Consider the following 17629-nt stretch of genomic DNA (forward strand, 5'->3'; position numbering starts at 1 on the left):
GCAGAGGCTGGGGCAGGTATAGCCCCAGGGGATTGTTGGAGCCTGGGAAGTCCCCTGGCTTTTGCCTGCTCTGGGCTGGGCAGTGGATAAACAACCCAGGCAACAAATTACAGCTCATGGCTGGTCTGAAAGGAATAAATTTTAACCCTACAAAAATATGTCCCACAAGAGAAGAACCAGAGCGGTAGACTGTACACAAAGATGGAATCGACTCAGTGCAAAGAACTTTCTAGCCATTAAAGTCTAGCCAGTTGCTTATGCAGTATGAACCAAGGTGGGATGTTATGGTGGGGCCCTACTTTGACCAGAAGTTGGGTGGCCCAGGGTCGAAGTTTGCAGACTGAGGTAGTTCCCAGGTCACAGGACTTTCAGTACTCAAACTGAGGAAATCCTGGCAAACTTCCTAGCTGGGAGTTTGGATAAAAGATTTGCACAAAGCCTGGTATTATAGTAGGTGTTCGATAAATATCTGTTAAAAGAATGCATCAAATTCTATGATTCTAGGAACTTGGTCCACTTGCAGCGAGTGAATAATACTTCTCTTTGTGTGGCGAGGGGAAAGCTCATCTGAAGAATTATTTAGTTATGAGACTGACGTGCTGGGTACTGTGCTGAGAAGGCCCTGGGAATTATTTAGTTAAACATGAAAGAACCCATCCAAACTAGTCCACGTAAAACAGAGATCATGGGAGGGTTATAAAGGACTCTCGCAATCAGGAAAAGCCAGCAGGTCTTGGAGGGTTGGAACAGGGAAGTGGAAACAAACTGGAAATAGGGCAAAAGACTCTCCCCCTTCTTCCCTCTCTCTTCCTCCCCTGCCCTCCCTCTCTTACCTCCCCTCCCCTTCCCCTCCCCTTCCCTTCTTCACTTCCCTCCCCTCCCTCCCCTTCCGTCTCCACCTCTTCCCTCCCCCTTCCCTCCCTTCTTCCCACCCTCCTCTTCCCTCCCCACCTCTCCCCTCCCTTTCCCTCCCCCTCCCTGCCAACTGCTGTGTTTTTTTTTTTTGTTTTTAGTCTTGTTAGTGCCACCTGTGGCACATGGAAGCTCCCAGGCTAGGAGGAGCTACGCCACAGCCACAGCCAAGCCAGATCCAAGCCGCATCTGCAACCTACACCACAGCCCACTGAACCAGGCCTGGCGGGGGTTGAACCGGTGCCCTCACGGTTACCAGTCAGGTTCTTGACCACTGAGCCGCGGCAGGAACTCGCATGTGCTCCTTTTATCCCTCACGCGTTCTCCTCCCACAAGGCTCATTATGGCCACACCCAAAGTTGAGTCTAAGCCCTGCAACAAGCACGACCTGTCGGTTTTGCTCATCCCAGCAAATTAGCCCAGGCTCTGCAGCCCGAACGCCGGAGAAGCAGCCGCGGATTGGCCCAGGTGTGTGGGGCGCCCCTGGTTTCACCACCTGTGACTGGAGGGGGAGGGGCAAGATCACGCCCCTCTGGCGTTGGGCTCTGGCCTTTGGGGCTGTGGAAGTTTCTGTAAATCTGGATGCTATTCCCGCTGGTGGGGGTGGGGGGAAGGGGCGGGGGCTGCACAAGTGGCTGCAACGGCTTTAGGTCTGAAACTCCGTGGTGGGTTCCCCTGGTGTTTGCTAGATTCTTCTTCACACTCGTGAACGTCTGAAGTCCTTCTTGAAAGTTTCAAAATAAAAAGGAGTACCTCTTAAAATTAAAAAGAAAAGCCAAAGTGTTCCCTGGTGACCTAGCGGTTAAGGAGCCAGTGTTGTCACTGCTGTGGCTCAGGTCCCCCGGGCTGGGTACTTCTGCATGCCGTGGGCGTGGCCAAAAAAAAAGGCAAAAGAAAAAAATGACTAAAACTGCATGTATGTAGACGAGGACATATCTACCCATGATCATCTTTTAATAAGATTAGTAACTAATTCTACGCTAATCTCTTGGTTCTTGAGCTCTGGTCCCACTTTACTGATAGACAGTTTTTTTTCATGAGTTGGCCATCTGTTCAGTGACTCAGCAGATGATGTGGGGCTGCCCACCGCACACCAGGTGTGGGTCCATGGAAGCAGCCAGGGGCCTGAGGTTTAAACAGAAGACAGACATGCAGTGAGGAAACACCTAGCAGGGTGGAATCCTTTTTTTTTTTCCTTTAATCTATTTTTTTTTTTTTTTTTTTTTTGTCTTTTTGCTATTTCTTGGACCGCTCCCGCGGCATATGGAGGTTCCCAGGCTAGGGGTCTAATCAGAGCTGTAGCCACCAGCCTACGCCAGAGCCACAGCAACATGGGATCCGAGCTGCGTCTGCAATTTACACCACAGCTCATGGCAACGCCGGATTGTTAACCCACTGAGCAAGGGCAGGGACCGAACCCGCAATCTCATGGTTCCTAGTCGGATTTGTTAACCACTGCGTCACCACGGGAACTCCTCTTTTTTTTGCTTTTTAGGGCCACAGGTGTGGCATATGGAGGTTCCCAGGCTAGGGAACACAGGATCCAAGCTGCATCTGCAACCTATACCACAGCTCTCATCAACGCCAGATCCTTAACCCACTGAGCAAGGCTAGGGATCAAATCTGTATCCCCATGGCTACTAGTCGGAGTCGAATCTGCTGAGCCACAGTGGGAACTCCCTTTTTCTTTAATCCAAGGTGAGCTTCCATTTAAAAGTTTCTCATAGTGTCTATCCAGGAAAATCCTCAATTGTTCTTGAGCAAACTGTCTCTGGGCTGGAACGAATCACTTGAGTGGCCCATGTTGGTAGCAGTGGGCGGGTGTCATGGTTACTCTAGAACAAGGGGATATAAGGCACGTATCTGTCTCCTTGTCCACCATGGAAGCAGGGGAGGTGGACCCCTCAGACCGGGGGCCCAGGCCTTCCTGGGACGATGGGGAAGGAAGTCTTCACAGCAGTCAAGGGTTGTGGAGCCTGGACTGTGAGGTGGCTTCAGTGATCAGCTGGCAGAGAAAATGTCAAGGTTGCTGGTGGGGGGCTCGCATATTAGAGAACCGTTCTCAGGTCCCCTCCACTGACCTTGAGCTGCGAGGACTCGTCAGTACGTGGTTCCAGGGTGTGGGCTGCGGGGCTGAGGCAGGACCACAAGGAGGGAGGGCATATAAGCTGTCTACACTGCAGCGGGTTGGAGCCCTCAGGCACCTCCCCAGAACCCAGTCTCCAAGGCCACAGAGGGGCAGTCCCAGCTGCAGAGCCTGGTGTAGCGCCAGGGCCCGCGTGGCCACGGGGTGGGTGTGGGATGCTGGAGCTGAGCTCCAGAGCCACACCGGACGTCCACCCAACATGGTGAGCCCCAAGTGTGAGCTCAGCCAGCACAGGTGGGCCAGGGACTGTGGGCACTGACCCCTCCCAGTGCTCAGGACTGTTCTTAACAAGAAAGCATATTTTAAAAAGGGAGTTCCCATTGTGGCTCAGTGGTAATGAACCCGACAAGTATCCATGAGGATGTGTGTTCGATCCCTGGCTCCTCGATCAGTGGATTAAAAATGCGGCATTGCTGTGAGCAATGGTGTAGGTCACAGACGCAGCCTGGATCCCTACGTTGCTGTGGCGGTGGTGTAGGCCAGTAGCTGTAGCGCCAATTTGACCCCTAGCCTAGGAACTTCCGTATGCCTCAGGTGCGGCCCTAAAAAAGGGAGCAAAGTACTAAACTCATCAGAGGCTCTAGCCTCCTCCTGTCAAGGTGTTTGGGCTCAGGACTGGCCCCTTCCAGGTGAGTAAACCCCTGAATTTATTGGACAATCTTGATGGGAAAAGAACCTCCCCACACCCCTAGGAAGGGTGTAAGCTTCCTGGAAATCTGGCTCGTGGAAACCACAGCCAGTTCTGACTTGAAGAATTAAGCACTGTGACTTAATTTTCACCCCAAGCTGGTGAAGCAGGTCGTACCAGTTACACACAGGGAAGGAAAATCGTTTCGAATTGTGATAAGTGCCATGGCTATAAAACACAGGTTAAAATGAGACACAAGAGTAGAGAGATACTATTGGACTTGGGAAAGAGGGGCTCAGAGAAGCCTCTCTAAAACTGTGGAATTTAAACAAAGCCTGAAGAACCAGTGGTATGGGGAGAGGCTTCGATGTAAGGAACACAGCATATGCAGAGGTCCTGTGGCAGGAAGCCAAGTGATGTGCCCGATGAGTTTGGCCCCGGAAGAGTGAGGAGTAAATGGCTCCAATGACGCTGAGAAGGATGTGGCAGGGTCCTATGAACCCTATCAAAGGTTTAGTTTGTTTGTTTGCCTGTCTTTTCCCCTAAGGGTCGTGGGGATACCTTGAAGGAATTACAGCAGAGAACTAACCTGATGAAATCCAGCTTGAAAAAAATTACTCAGGACTTCCCTGAGCAGATTAAGGACCTGGCATTGTCACTGCTGTGGCTCAGGTTTGATCCCTGGCCTGGGAACTTCCCCAAACCTTGGGCGAAGCCAAATAAACAAAAATTACTCAGACAGTTGTGTGAAGAATGGACTAGAGCCAGACAAGGATGGAAGCAGGAGTGGGTGAGGCCATGATCTGGGGGTCAGATTACTTGAATTCAAAACCCAGTTGTGGGACTTCCCATCACGGTTCAGCGGTTAACAAGCCCGACTTGGATCCATGAGGACACAGGTTTGATCCCCGGCCTTGCTCAGAGTTTTACAGATCCAGCATTGCCGTGAGCTGTGGCGTAGGTCGCAGACTTGGCTTGGATTTGGCATTGCTGTGGCTGCAGTGTAGGCCGGCAGCTACAGCTCCAATTCAACTCTAAGCCTGGAAATTTCCACATGCCGCAGGTGTGGCCCTGAAAAGACAAGAAAAACAAAAACAAAGAGAAAACCCAGCTGTGCCACGTACTAGCTGTGTGATTGTGGGTGATTGCTTAGCCTCTTTCTGCCTGTGTTTTTTCACGTCCAAAAGGCAAATAAAAATAATAAACATTTCCCTGGGTTATTATGAGGATTACCAGTTATCCTGTTCGATAAGCACTTTCAGTGCAGTAACCCTGGCACATGGCAACATCCAATAAATGTTGGCCAATTTACGGTTTATTACTGTGCTATTGTTATTATTATCTTCAGTGGGAGGAGATGGCGGTTAGAGTTTTAGGAAGCAGGTAAATAACAATCTTTCTTTTCTGAGTCCAGAGCCAACTGAGAAATACGTCACAGAAGATGGCAGATGGACATCTGTTTTTATAGATATATGCACTATAAATTTAAATATATAATACGTATTATATAGATTCATATATTATATATAATTCATATGTATGATATACACTTAATATATGAATTATATATAATATATATATTATATATGTGTGTGTAATATATATTTTAGGGCCTCTCCCTCGCCATAATATATATTATATATGTGTGTGTAATATATATTTTAGGGCCTCTTCCTCTCCCAGGCTAGGGGTTGACTCAGATCTGCAGCTGCTGGGCTGCACCACAGCCACAGCAACGCCAGACCTGAGCCATGTCTGCGACCTACACCACAGCTCACGGCAACACCAGATCCTTAACCCACTGAGCGAGACCAGGGATGAAACCCTTGTCCTCATGAATGCTAGTCGAGTTCGTTACCACGGAGCCGCAGTGGGAACTCGGACCTCTGTTACATGTTACTGATAATTACGGTGTGTCAGGCACAATGAGAAAAACAGATGAAAGCTTAATTTTAACATGGGTGAGACATGGGGGCAGAAATAAGTCAATATTTATTTATTTATTTATTTTTTGTCTTTTCTAGGGCCGCTCCTGTGGCATATGGAGGTTCCCAGGCTAGGGGTCCAATTGGAGCTGTAGCCACCGGCCTACCCCAGAGCCACAGCAATGTGGGATCCGAGCCGCGTCTGCAACCTACACCACAGCTCACGGCAACGCCGGATCGTTAACCCACTGAGCAAGGGCAGGGACCGAACCTGCAACCTCATGGTTCCTAGTCGGATTCGTTAACCACTGCGCCACGACGGGAACTCCAAAAATAAGTAAATATTTAAATCAGGAAGTCATATCATGCTTCAGAAGGTATCTCTTAATTAATTAATTAATTAACCTATGTATTTACTTAGCTGAGTCTGTTGGTCTCAAAGATTAGATTAGCTCTCTAATGCCTAAAATCTGGGTTTATAGGTTTCTCAACAAAATTAGAGCTGTTAGCAGGAGGAAGGCGGACGGATGCTGAGTAAGCAAATCATGATGCTTCATCCTGGTAAACAGCGAAGATCTACCCAGCTTCCCAGAATCTCCCAGGGACTCGGATTAAGGTCATTTTCCATTTTTTCATGAGCCTCTGTCCCTAAGCTGCAGGATCACCAGCACAGCGATCCATATGTGAAATTTCTACGGAAGAGTCTAAATCTCTTGGGGGAATATGATTCATACTTCTTCCTCCAGTAATGTTGTTGCTGTTTTTAAACATTGAACTGCATTGCCAATATCCTAGGGACAAAATAAGCATTGCTGTTGTGCTTTGAGGATCTTATTTAAATTTGCCACATGATAGGTGGGTCGGGACAGGTGAACATAGAGCTATTATAAAGATAGCAAAATCCAGGATGCATTAACTTGACATTGGCCACCCAACACCGAATCAAGGTGAAAACTACATTCCTGTGCTTCAAAGACAGCCAGCAGGCTGCCCATACGCTCCATGGATCCTGTACCAATTAGATTAATTCTAAAACAAGAATTTGTTGGTTGATCTTTCTGCGAAGACTGGAATACAGGTAGCTGCAGACCAAGCTGAGTCCAGAAGCTCAGAAATTGTTATCAGGCTCATCTCTGTCTCTTGGCTCTAGCAAACACAAATTAATGTATAAGGCAGAACTGAATTCTTTATACCTGGGACACAACTAAAGCAAATCTGAATATTGAAAATAAAAGGGTAAGAAAAGCTAGATTAGGGGGAAAATACACCTAAAGGAAGAAGAGGTCCTAGTTTTTTAGGTAAGTTGAAATTCAGGCCAAAAAAATGATGAAGCAAGACCAATAAAACGCCTTATAAAGCTAAAGGGTGTGATTCATGGTGAAGATATAACAGTTATAAATAGCTAAGCACCAAATAACAAAGCAATAGCTCCCATAAACTTGAAATTATAGGAGATAAAAGGATAAATAAACAGAAAACGCTGGTTTCATCCCTGTCTGTATGGATTATGACAAGTTAGGTGGATAAATGAAACCAGTATAGAATTCTCATATAACAGATAATAAACATGATAGCTCTGATTAATATATGTATCAAACCCTCTACACATAAAGAGTATTTTTATTTTCAAGAATATTCAAGGGAGTTCCCGTCATGGTGCAGTGGTTAACGAATCCGACTAGGAACCATGACGTTGCGGGTTCGATCCCTGGCCTTGTTCAGTGGGTTAAGATCCGGCATTGCCGTGAGCTGTGGTGTAGGTTGCAGACATAGCTCAGATCCAGCATTGCCGTGTGCTGTGGTGTAGGCCAGCAGCTACAGTTCCCTAGCCTGGGAACCTCCATATGCCCTGGGAGTGGCCCAAGAAATGGCAAAAAGACAAAAAAAAAAAATATTCAAGAATAGACCATTCAGAAAATTTGACCATATTATTAGGTCATAAAGAAAACCTCGATTCCGTGAAGTAGAAATAGTGCTGGTGATATTCTCTGGTCACTGTGCAATAAAATTATAGTTAATTTTTTTTTTTTCTTTTTAGGGCTGAACTGCAGCTGCCAGCCTACATATACCACAGCCACAGCAACACGGGATCCAGGCTGCGTCTTTGATCTACACCACAGCTCATAGCTACTCTGGATCCTTAACCCTCTGAGCGAGGCCGGGGATTGAACCTGGGACCTCATGGATACTATTTGGAATCGTTTCCACTGAGCCACAATGAGAACTCCCTGTAAGTTAATTTTAAAAATCAGGTAACAAGATTTCTTTTTCATCTGGAAATTTAAAATTTTTATCTTAAAGTTTACTTTTTTTTTAAGAAGCCCTCAACTCTTGGATTAAAAAAATAAACCTAAATTGTAGAACTCTTAGAGGTAACACTAACAAAAAAAAATTTCCTACACGTTAATTGCTGAGATACTGCTAACCAGAAATCAGAGGAAAATTCTTAGGTCTAAATAAGTATGTAAGAAGGAAAAAAGAAAAATAAATGAATCAAATATCCAGCTTAAACTAGAACAAGAAAATAAACTGAAGGAAGGTAGAGAAGAGGAAATAATGAGAGAGAAACCAGAATTTTCTAACTTAGAAAACAAACAGAAAAAAAGAGTTAAATAAATAAGTTAGACCTTTGGGGAGAAAAACAAAGAAATAGATAAAGCACTAGCTAACGTAATTGTTTAAAAAGCAAAAATACAGGGAGTTCCCATTGTGACTCAGTGATAAAGAACCTGCCTAGTATCCATGAGGATGTGAGTTTGATCCCTGACCTCTCTGAGTGGGTTAAGGATCTGGCATTGCCATGAGGTGTGGTGTAGGCCGCAGATGTGGCTTGGATCCCACGTTGCTGTGGCTGTGGTGCATCCAGGCAGCTGTAGCTCCAATTCAAACCCTAGCCTAGGAACTTCCATATGCTGCAGGTGTGGCCCTAAAAAGCAAAAAAAAAAAAAAAAAAAAAAAAAAGCATAAATGCAAATACCCAAAATAAGAAACAATAAAATGAAAATAACCACAAAAATGCATTAAATTAAAATAATCATAAGGAACTACTTTACCTGACTCCATGAAAGTATATTTGAAAAGTTAGATGAAACATATATAATTTTCTTTGAATATATAATTTGGCAAAATTGATCCCCAGGAGAGAAAAAAAAATCAGATCAGACTGGTTTTCAAACAAGAGAGAGTTGTCGAAGTGTTCCCTTAAAAATACCTAATTTCCCGGGGGCATTCTACCAAATCTTTAAAAAACAGGTAGTATTTAACTTTGCTGAAATCGTTCCAGAGCCTAAGAGCGAAGGAAAACTCAGGAATTAATTTATGAAACATAACACTGATTTTGAAGCCTGAGATTACATGCTTTGATATAGAAAATTACAACTCAATGTTATTTATTAATGCAAAAGCCATGAGAAACAGATCCCTCTTTCCAAAAACTAAATATGTAACACATCTGGGGGTGATTTTGTGGTCGCTCTTCAGGAAGTGCAACTGCAGTAGCCTCGGATTCTGGCCCAGTTATCTTAGGCGAACCCAGGGCCTCGGGTCTGACTGCAGTATTTGGCCAGTTTCTCTCCCAAATGCAGGAGCAGCACAGGCCTCGCTCAGGAAGCACCTCCACCCCTCCCCGCCCTCCCCACCCACCCCCTGCCAGCAGCCCAGGGCCCCTCTCTGCCCCACGACCTCTCCTCCTCAGGTGGCATCTAACAGTTCCACACAGTTCCAGCACCTCCCCCATCGGGCCACCCTGGCCCGGTTCACCAGACCCCTCCTGTGACAGGCGCCACTCAGACGCACTAATTTCTGGGCTGGGTCATCATGGTGACACGACGCCCTTCGTGGGAACATGCTGCTGTTCTGTTGCTGCCGCTCCCTGGACGTTTAGGTCAAACTCACAATCCCAGCAGTTGAGACTCTGGGGCCTGTAAGCATCAGGTGACCCTCACGGTACACAGCTTGCCTGGGAGCCTGGCTGGGCACCCTGGGGAACGGGCGTCCCTGGGGTCTAGCTCGGTTGGTTGGAACGGGTGTGAGGCCACAGAGTCCCAGCAGCTCCTCATCCAAGTCAGGCCGGCCGGGTCCTCAGTGCACACTCACTGTCCAGGACTGCAGGGATTTCCGCCCCTTTCGGCTGTTCTGGGTTGAACATGTGTGTGGGAGCCTGGGTCTCAGTGCCAAGAATTGCAGGTGGGCCCAGAGCCCTGTGCCTGGACAGAGTGCACCCTGAAAAGGGATCCGGTAGATAGAACTCTGCTGTCACCACCCTTTGGGAGAAGTCCCCTCTTGGTGTCAGGCCAGACTCGGTTGGCTGATGGGTCCTGGCTTCAGGGAAACATCGTCAGCCCAGGGCCTCAGCCCTCTGCCAGGCCTGGGTGACACCAGGGAGAACGTTCCAATATTCAGGACTGAAGGGTGTTTGGCATTGTCGCTGGTTTGTTTTTCAGTTTATTCTCACGGGGGCTGTGGGCTGCATGTACAGCACCGGGCCCAGAGTGACATGTGATAGGAGCAGGGAGGAAAGGGGACAAGGAGGTGGTTGCATGGGAGATTTTCAGGGGAAAAACATTCAGGTTTATAGGCACAAACAAGGTAGAAAAAACTGGAAGATGTCCAGCCGTGTGTTGTCCAGAACAGACTGCAACCTCTTCGTGGATCTCAGCTGGAGCAGGCTTCCAAGACCAGAGACACACTCTCGGCCACAGCAGCTGGGCACGGAGGGAAAGTCAGCTTGCCAAGGGCCTCTCCTCCAGTGGGGAGCAGCCTCGGCCACTGTGAGCAGAAGAAGGAAGACACGCAAATGAGAACCACAGGAGACTGTGCTGGAAGATCTGTTTCGAGATCTGGGCTTGGAGGTGCAGTCTCATCAGACCCTGAGGGTGCATCAGGGGGAAAATCCATTTTAAAATAACAGCTTGCTTTATTTTTGAGTACAGTGAAGGCTAGTGCCATCTTTACAACAAAATCCAAAGACACTTTATGATCTGCAGAAATACATCAAAAGCTCTGCCTTCTTCATGGCACCAACAAACTTGAGATAAAGAAATGATGGACGGAGTTCCTGTCGCGGCTCAGCAGGTTAGGAACCACCCAGCTAGTATCTGTGACGATGTGGGTTCAACCCCTGGCCTCACTCAGTGGGTTAAGGATCTGGCATTGCCGCAAGCTGGGGCGAAGACTGCAGATGCAGCTCAGACCCCACGTTGCTGTGGCTGTGATATGCGTAGCTGCTGCTCTGATTTGACCTCTAGCCTGGGAACTTCCATATGCCGCAGGTGCGGCTGTAAAAAGAAAAAAACAAAAAAGAAATGTTTACCTAGGTTTAAGCCATAAGAACAAACATGACTAAAAGTGATTTCATTCCACTGGAACATTCCGAGTCCAACTCACAAACATGGGAGACCGGCTGGTTAGGAGAAAGTTGGTCCCCGCGAGACACGTCTGTGAAGAATCTTTGCATCCTTAGCCAGTGTGCCATGGGCACAGGAGTCTTGGAGCAAAAGTTGCAGCCCACAAGCTGTTGAGGGTGCACAAAAGGCGGCAAAGAGGAAGCAGCTGGTGTCAGATCACACAGCAGGGCTGGTGGCCAGAGGAAGCTCCAAGGCCGCTCCTGCTGCTAGGATTGACCACGAGGCTCAGCATGTTCTTTGTGAGGCTTGTGAAAGGACAGGGATTGAGGTGCTCATGCTCCCTGAGGACATGGAGCAACTAAAGCCCATGGAAACCATCTTTACAAGAAAAGAGAGGGAACTCCCTCGTGGCTCAGCAGGGTAGGGATCCAGCATTGACACTGCTGGGGCTCTGGTTACTGCCGTGGCGTGGGTTCAATCCCTGGCCCAGAAACTTCGGCATGGCATGCCACCTCCTCCCCCCTAATAAGAACTGAAAGGCTTCCAAAGCAAACCACAGAAGTGTCAGCCCGTGGAACATACTGCTGCCTGGCCAGCCACCACCACCCCCGCTTCTTCTTTGCCAAGCAAGCCCTACTTTGGTCAGGTCCAGGCTTCTCCTCTGTGACTCGTGCCTAAGCCGGTGCTAATGGTTCCACCCCCTCCGTGGTGATTTATTTAGGGATGTCCCTGTGCCTGTTTCTGGCCACTTGTGATATAAGGGGAGGTCTTCTGGGGATGGGGAGGAATTCTCAGAAACATTTTCTTGTTTATAGAAAGAGTCACGAGTGGCAGAACAATCATTTTTCTTCCACCCGAGTTGCCATATCTGGATGCGAGGCTTGGACCTGCCAAGTGACTAGCCAGAGTGCTTGCTGAGGCTAGGAGGGAGGAAAGAACGGGGACCCCTGGTGACAGTGTGGAGCCAGCCCCAAAGCCACCCTCCTCTAGACCTCTTGAGGAAATAAGGGAACATTATGGAAAATAGAGTGACAAGGCAAGAGACCAAATTCTCAGCATCAAACCTCAGGCCCACCATGGACAGGGGTGCTGCCCACGGCTACCAGCTCTGGAGCAGCCCAGAAACCCCAGGCTCATCGGCCACATGCTGTGCAGCAGAGCCCAGGCTCTATCCAGACCAACCCAGTCCCCAGGATGGCCACAGCTGCCTCCCTGATGTTAGCTAACTTTTTTTTTTTTTTTTGAACTTCTTTGCCATTTTCTTGGGCCGCTCCCGTGGCATATGGAAGTTCCCAGGCTAGGGGTCGAATCGGCGCTGTAGTCACCAGCCTACACCAGAGCCACAGCAACGCGGGTCCGAGCTGCGTCTGCAACCTACACCACAGCTCACAGCAACGCCAGATCCTTAACCCACTGAGCAAGGCCAGGGATTGAACCCACAACCTCATGGTTCCTAGTCGGATTCATTAACCACTGAGCCATGATGGGAACTCCAGACGTTAGCTAACTTCTTAACAAATGAATCAGAGATTCAGATGAAGCTCCTATAAAACCACAGGCCACTCAGAGACACGGCCAATTGCTAACACATCTTTTTGGTTAGAGTACAGTCACGTTCCTGCCAATGATAAAAATGAGAGGTTAGAGAACAGATCATTTTATTATCACAGAAAGAAAACTGACCAAATGTACAGTCATGTTTTTCAGGTATATGGGAAGTGAATTTTGAAATCTTCTGGAAAAGACTATTTTTATAGCTAAAGAAGGTCTTGGCTATTAGAGGTGAAGCCCAAATGCATCTCAGTTGTATTCATTCAAAAACAGTGAAGCAGAATGTGTGTATCTGCATTGCTTAAACATCAGGGAGGGAAGTTCCTTTTAAACTTTATTTATGCATGCTACCGGCCACTCCAACATATTTTATTGCTAAAATTTCATCAGAGCCTAAGCCATTTCCTATTTGCTCTATTCTATAATCATGTACAATAAATTATAGGATTTCAGCTAAAAGGAGATGTGTATATGTATACATATGTATAGGCTATAATTTTTCCCTTTGTGGGCATACATTGCATATTTTTACTTATCTGGCTTGGAGGGTGGTTATCATAAGACTTCTATTTTAAGAGCATTTATTTGCCTGGTTAAATACTCCTAAAATGTCAATGGTCGAAAACCTTTAAAATTAACCAGCTGAGCTTGGTGAGGGGCAAACTTAATTTAGCAATTAGCCTGACCAAACTGTCTTTCACTATATGAGAAGAGTTTATAAAAAAAGAACATTCCTCTGTGTAATTATTTTTTCCAGGAGTTCCCGTCGTGGCGCAGTGGTTAACGAATACGACTAGGAACCATGGGGTTGCGGGTTCGATCCCTGCCCTTGCTCAGTGGGTTAAGGATCCGGTGTTGCCGTGAGCTCTGGAGCTCTGGTGTAGGCTGCAGACGTGGCTCGGATCCTGCGTTGCTGTGGCTCTGGCGTAGGCCGGTGACTACAGCTCCGATTCGACCCCTAGCCTGGGAACCTCCATATGCCACGGGAGCGGCCCAAGAAAAGGCAAAAAGACCAAAAGAAATTATTTTTTCCAGGCACAGTGCATTCAAAAATCAAAAAAATACACGTACAGCGTCAGCTCCAATTACAGGGATGCAGCTAAAAATGCTGCTGGCGTAGAGTGAAAGTCAGGTCCTCAATATTCCAGGTTAAACCTAAAGACAAAGATAAACAATGCAATGTCAAAAATACCAGTGGAGGAGCTCCCGTTGTGGCTCAGCGGGTCACGAACCCAACAAGCATCCATGGGGATGCAGGTTCGATCCCTGGCCCTGCTCAGCGGGTTAAGGATCCAGTGTTGCCATGAGCTGTGGTGTAGATCATAGACAAGGCTCAGATCTGGTGTTGCTGTGGCTGTGGTGTAGGTTGGCAGCAGCAGCTCAGATTCAGCCCTAACCCAGGAACTTCCATATGCCATGGGTGTGGCCCTAAAAACAAAACAAAACCAAAAACCCTGGAGGAGTTCCCCAGTGGCACAGTGGGTTAAGGATCTGGTGTCATTGCTGTGGTGAGGGTTCAATCCCTGGCCCCAGAACTTACGCATGCCGTGGGCATGGCCCAAAACAAACAAGCCAGTGCAATTAGCCTCTCTCTGTGCTGTTCTAATGTGCAGAGTTGCCAGCTCCCTCGCAGCAGGGACACTGAAGCTCAGAGGGGGATATTGACCATATTTTGACCAGCGGGCGCTGGGACTTGTTTCCATTTGGTTGCAGAGGACCCTGAGCCAGAGAGAAAGCAGCCTGGACCTGCCACCAATGAACTCTCTTCCCCCTGACTTTGCAGCCCTGAGGCTTTGAGCCCTTTGATGCTCCTCGGGATTTAATCATGCAAATATGTGCTGGACTTGGAGGGAGAGATTTCTGAGACTAGGCCGCTTGCAGGAGAGCCCACCCCCAAATGCACGTTGCATATCACCCTGTTCCTAGGGGGGATGCATGGCCATGAACGGAGCAAAGAGCTGGGAGCTCCAACCAGTCACTCAATCCATCGATCCATCTATCCACCAATCCGTGGTTACCAGGCACCAGCCAAGGGCCCAGCCCTCGCTCTCTGTGCGTCATGTCTCGCGGTGACAATGAGAGACAGAGGAAAAGACGGGCAGCCGCATCACCATGAGTCCAAAAGCAGTGTTTGCTGACTCAGGGCCAACAGCCCAATTCAAAATAACACGAGACGGTGCAGTGCGAGGAGGAGGTTCTGGGAAAGGCAGAATGTCCAGAGGAGGATTTGGGGCAGCCGAGCCCTGGAGTCAGCAAAGTGGGGGCGCCAGGGCAGAGCCCGGAGGCCCCCCTGCCCAGCAGCCGTCCGGCCTCTCCAGCCCTGCTCTCACCGGGTTCTGCCAGCCCCTCACTCCAGACCAGTCCTAGCCAGAGGGGACCTCGGGAGCTCTGCCCTGGGCCACCCAGTAATAGGATCCGCATGATACCTAGATGTGAACCCTGACAAGAGGCATCACAACCATGAGCTTCCAGGGAAAATGATGCTTTTGGGTTTTTTTGGCCGAGCCTCAGCATGTGGAAGTTTTTGGGCCAGGGATCAAACCCATACCATGGCACTGACCAGAGCCACTGCAGTGACAATGCTGGATCCTTAACCCATGGTGCCACAAGGGAACTCCGAGAAGACTATCTTGATGGGTCAACTTCCAGTGTCATTCCAGCTATCAACTGAGGCTGTTGGGCTGCCAGTTACTGAACTCCTCCCAGAGGACTCACAGGGACAGTGACAGACATTGTCATCGCGAACCACAGCCTGGAATCTGGACGGTTGCGGTTGTACAGCCTCATCCCAATGGCTGAGCACCTGGCCCCGGCATGAGGGGCTGGCCTGTGGACTGCTTTGGAGGGTGAAAGGGCTACTCATTTCCCCTGTTGATTAAAAATATCATCTCATAGTTTCTCTTTTTTTTTTCCTTTTAAAAAAATTGTAATTAGGAATTCCCATTGTGGCTCAGTGGTAACGAACCCAACTAGTATTCATGAGGACTTGGGTTCGATCCCTGGCCTTGCTCATTGGGTTGGGGATCCGGCATTGCCGTGAACTGTGGTTACATCAGACGTGGCTCAGATCCCGAGGTGATGTGGCTATGGTGCAGGCTGGCAGCTGCAGCTCTGATTCGACCCTTAGCCTGAGAACGTCTATTTGCCACAGGCAGGGCCCTAAAAAGCAATTACTACTAATTGACAGGCAATGTTTTGTCAGTTTCTGCTGTACAGCAAAGTGACCCCATCATACATACATACATTCGTTTTCTCACATTATCTTCCATCATGTTCTATCACAAGCGATTTCACATAGTTCCCTGTGCTGTACAGCAGGATCTCATTGCTTCTCCATTCTAAATGTAATAGTTTGCATCTACTAACCCCAAACTCCCAGTAAAAATGCTCATCTCATAGTTTCATCGTAATGTATTTTCTTTTTTTTTTCCGGGCCATACCCTTGGCATATGGAGAATCCTAGGCTAGGGCTTCCATTGGAGCTGTAGCTACTGGTCTACACCACAGCCACAGCAACACAGGATTCAAGCCTCATCTGCAACCTACACCACAGCTCACCACAACACTGGATCTTCAACCCACTGATCCAGGGTAGGGATCGAACCTGCGTCCTCATGGATGCTAATCGGATTCATTTCCACTGAGCCACAGTGGGAATCCCATCTTAATGTATTTTCAAAGTAGCCTCCATATGGTTTAGCATAATAAAGAAATACCCACCTCTTAAAAACCAATTTTGCTGCTCATTTTATGTAGATGATCGAGTAGTTCAAATGATAACTGTGTCCTTGAGCCTCTCTGAAGGAGAGTCCTAGAGAAATCCTACTCGGATTTTCCAGAAAGTTGGCTTGATCTGCCTTTTGAGAGCAGACTGAAAACGTGTTTCACTTTTCCTGTTGGAGACGATGTAGGAAGGTCTCCTTTGTTTCCTGACAGGGTCTGCTCCCCTTGCCTGCCACGAACCCGCAGGAGCAAACGACCCTCTCCACCCAAAGAAGGCCAGTCTCACCGACAATAAGTACAACAGTGTGGGCTCTGACACAACAGATTGTGTCTTCAACCTGCACCACTGCTCACAGCAATGCCAGATCCCCAACCCCCTGAGCAAGGCCAGGGATCAAACCCGAGTCCTCATGGATACTTGTCCTGTCCTTAACTCGCTGAGCCACAGCGGGAACTCCCAATAAGTACTTTTGAAGAAGTCAAAAGATTATATGTTTTTTTCTACACATTCTTTTCCGTTCCAAAAACTAGCTGCTCGTGGAAACAGGATATAAGTGGTCCTTAGGGAACAGTATAAACACGTCACTGTGGAAAACTGTCTAGTAAATAATGGGAGCAAAAGTTGAGCCCCAAGTAATTTACATCTAAAGCAGTGATAAAATCAGAAGGAGAAAAAAAAAAAACACTTAGAATTTTGGAGGGTGTTCTTTCATCTGTTCTAAGCAAAAAGCAAATGTGGGTCTTGGACAGTGAGTTTATCTCTAATGTTTGATCCATTCACAAGGGGAGAAGGATCCAGAAGAAGTTCCCTTTAAAGAAAACTGGGGTTCCCATTATCGCTCAGCAGGTTAAGAATGCAACTAGTATCCATGAGGGTGCAGGTTCAATCGTGGCCTTGCTCAGTGGATTAAGGATCCGGTGTTGCCACAAGCTTCCACGTAGCTCGCAGACGTGGCTCAGACCTGGCGTTGCTGTGGCTGTGGTGTAGACCAGCAGCTGTAGCTCCAATTCGACCTCTAGCCTGGGAACTTCCACATGCCACAGGTGCGGCTGTAAAAAAGGAAAAAAAGAAAAAGAAAACAAAAATAGAAATCAGGAACTAAAAAAGTGAGTTTCCTCTGCTCTCACTGACAACCAGGATTTCTACACAGACAGTGAAAGAGCTTCTACTCAGCAGACTTACGGCCTCTGCTCTCAGAGTCTTACAGACAGAACTTAACAACTCCAGCTTATAAGCCTTGCGGCCAGGTCTCCTCTTGTGTAGTCCGGATAGAACAGAAGTGGGATTTGAGGAGTTCCCGTTGTGGCTCAGTGGTTAACGAATCCGACTAGGAACCATGAGGTTGTGGGTTCAATCCCTGGCCTCACTCCGCGGGTTAAGGATCCGGTGTGGCTGTGG

General features: G+C 47.9%; 1 long non-coding RNA gene across 1 annotated transcript; it reads left to right on the forward strand.

Annotated features, from left to right (window-relative positions):
- On the forward strand, positions 1210–7707 carry LOC110255615. Its single transcript, XR_002336161.1, has 3 exons — positions 1210–1380; positions 6094–6227; positions 7650–7707. It is a non-coding gene; the product is annotated as an uncharacterized LOC110255615 (long non-coding RNA).

Source organism: Sus scrofa, chromosome 10 (genome assembly GCF_000003025.6).
Source record: "Sus scrofa isolate TJ Tabasco breed Duroc chromosome 10, Sscrofa11.1, whole genome shotgun sequence".
NCBI classification, from domain to species: Eukaryota; Metazoa; Chordata; class Mammalia; order Artiodactyla; family Suidae; genus Sus; species Sus scrofa.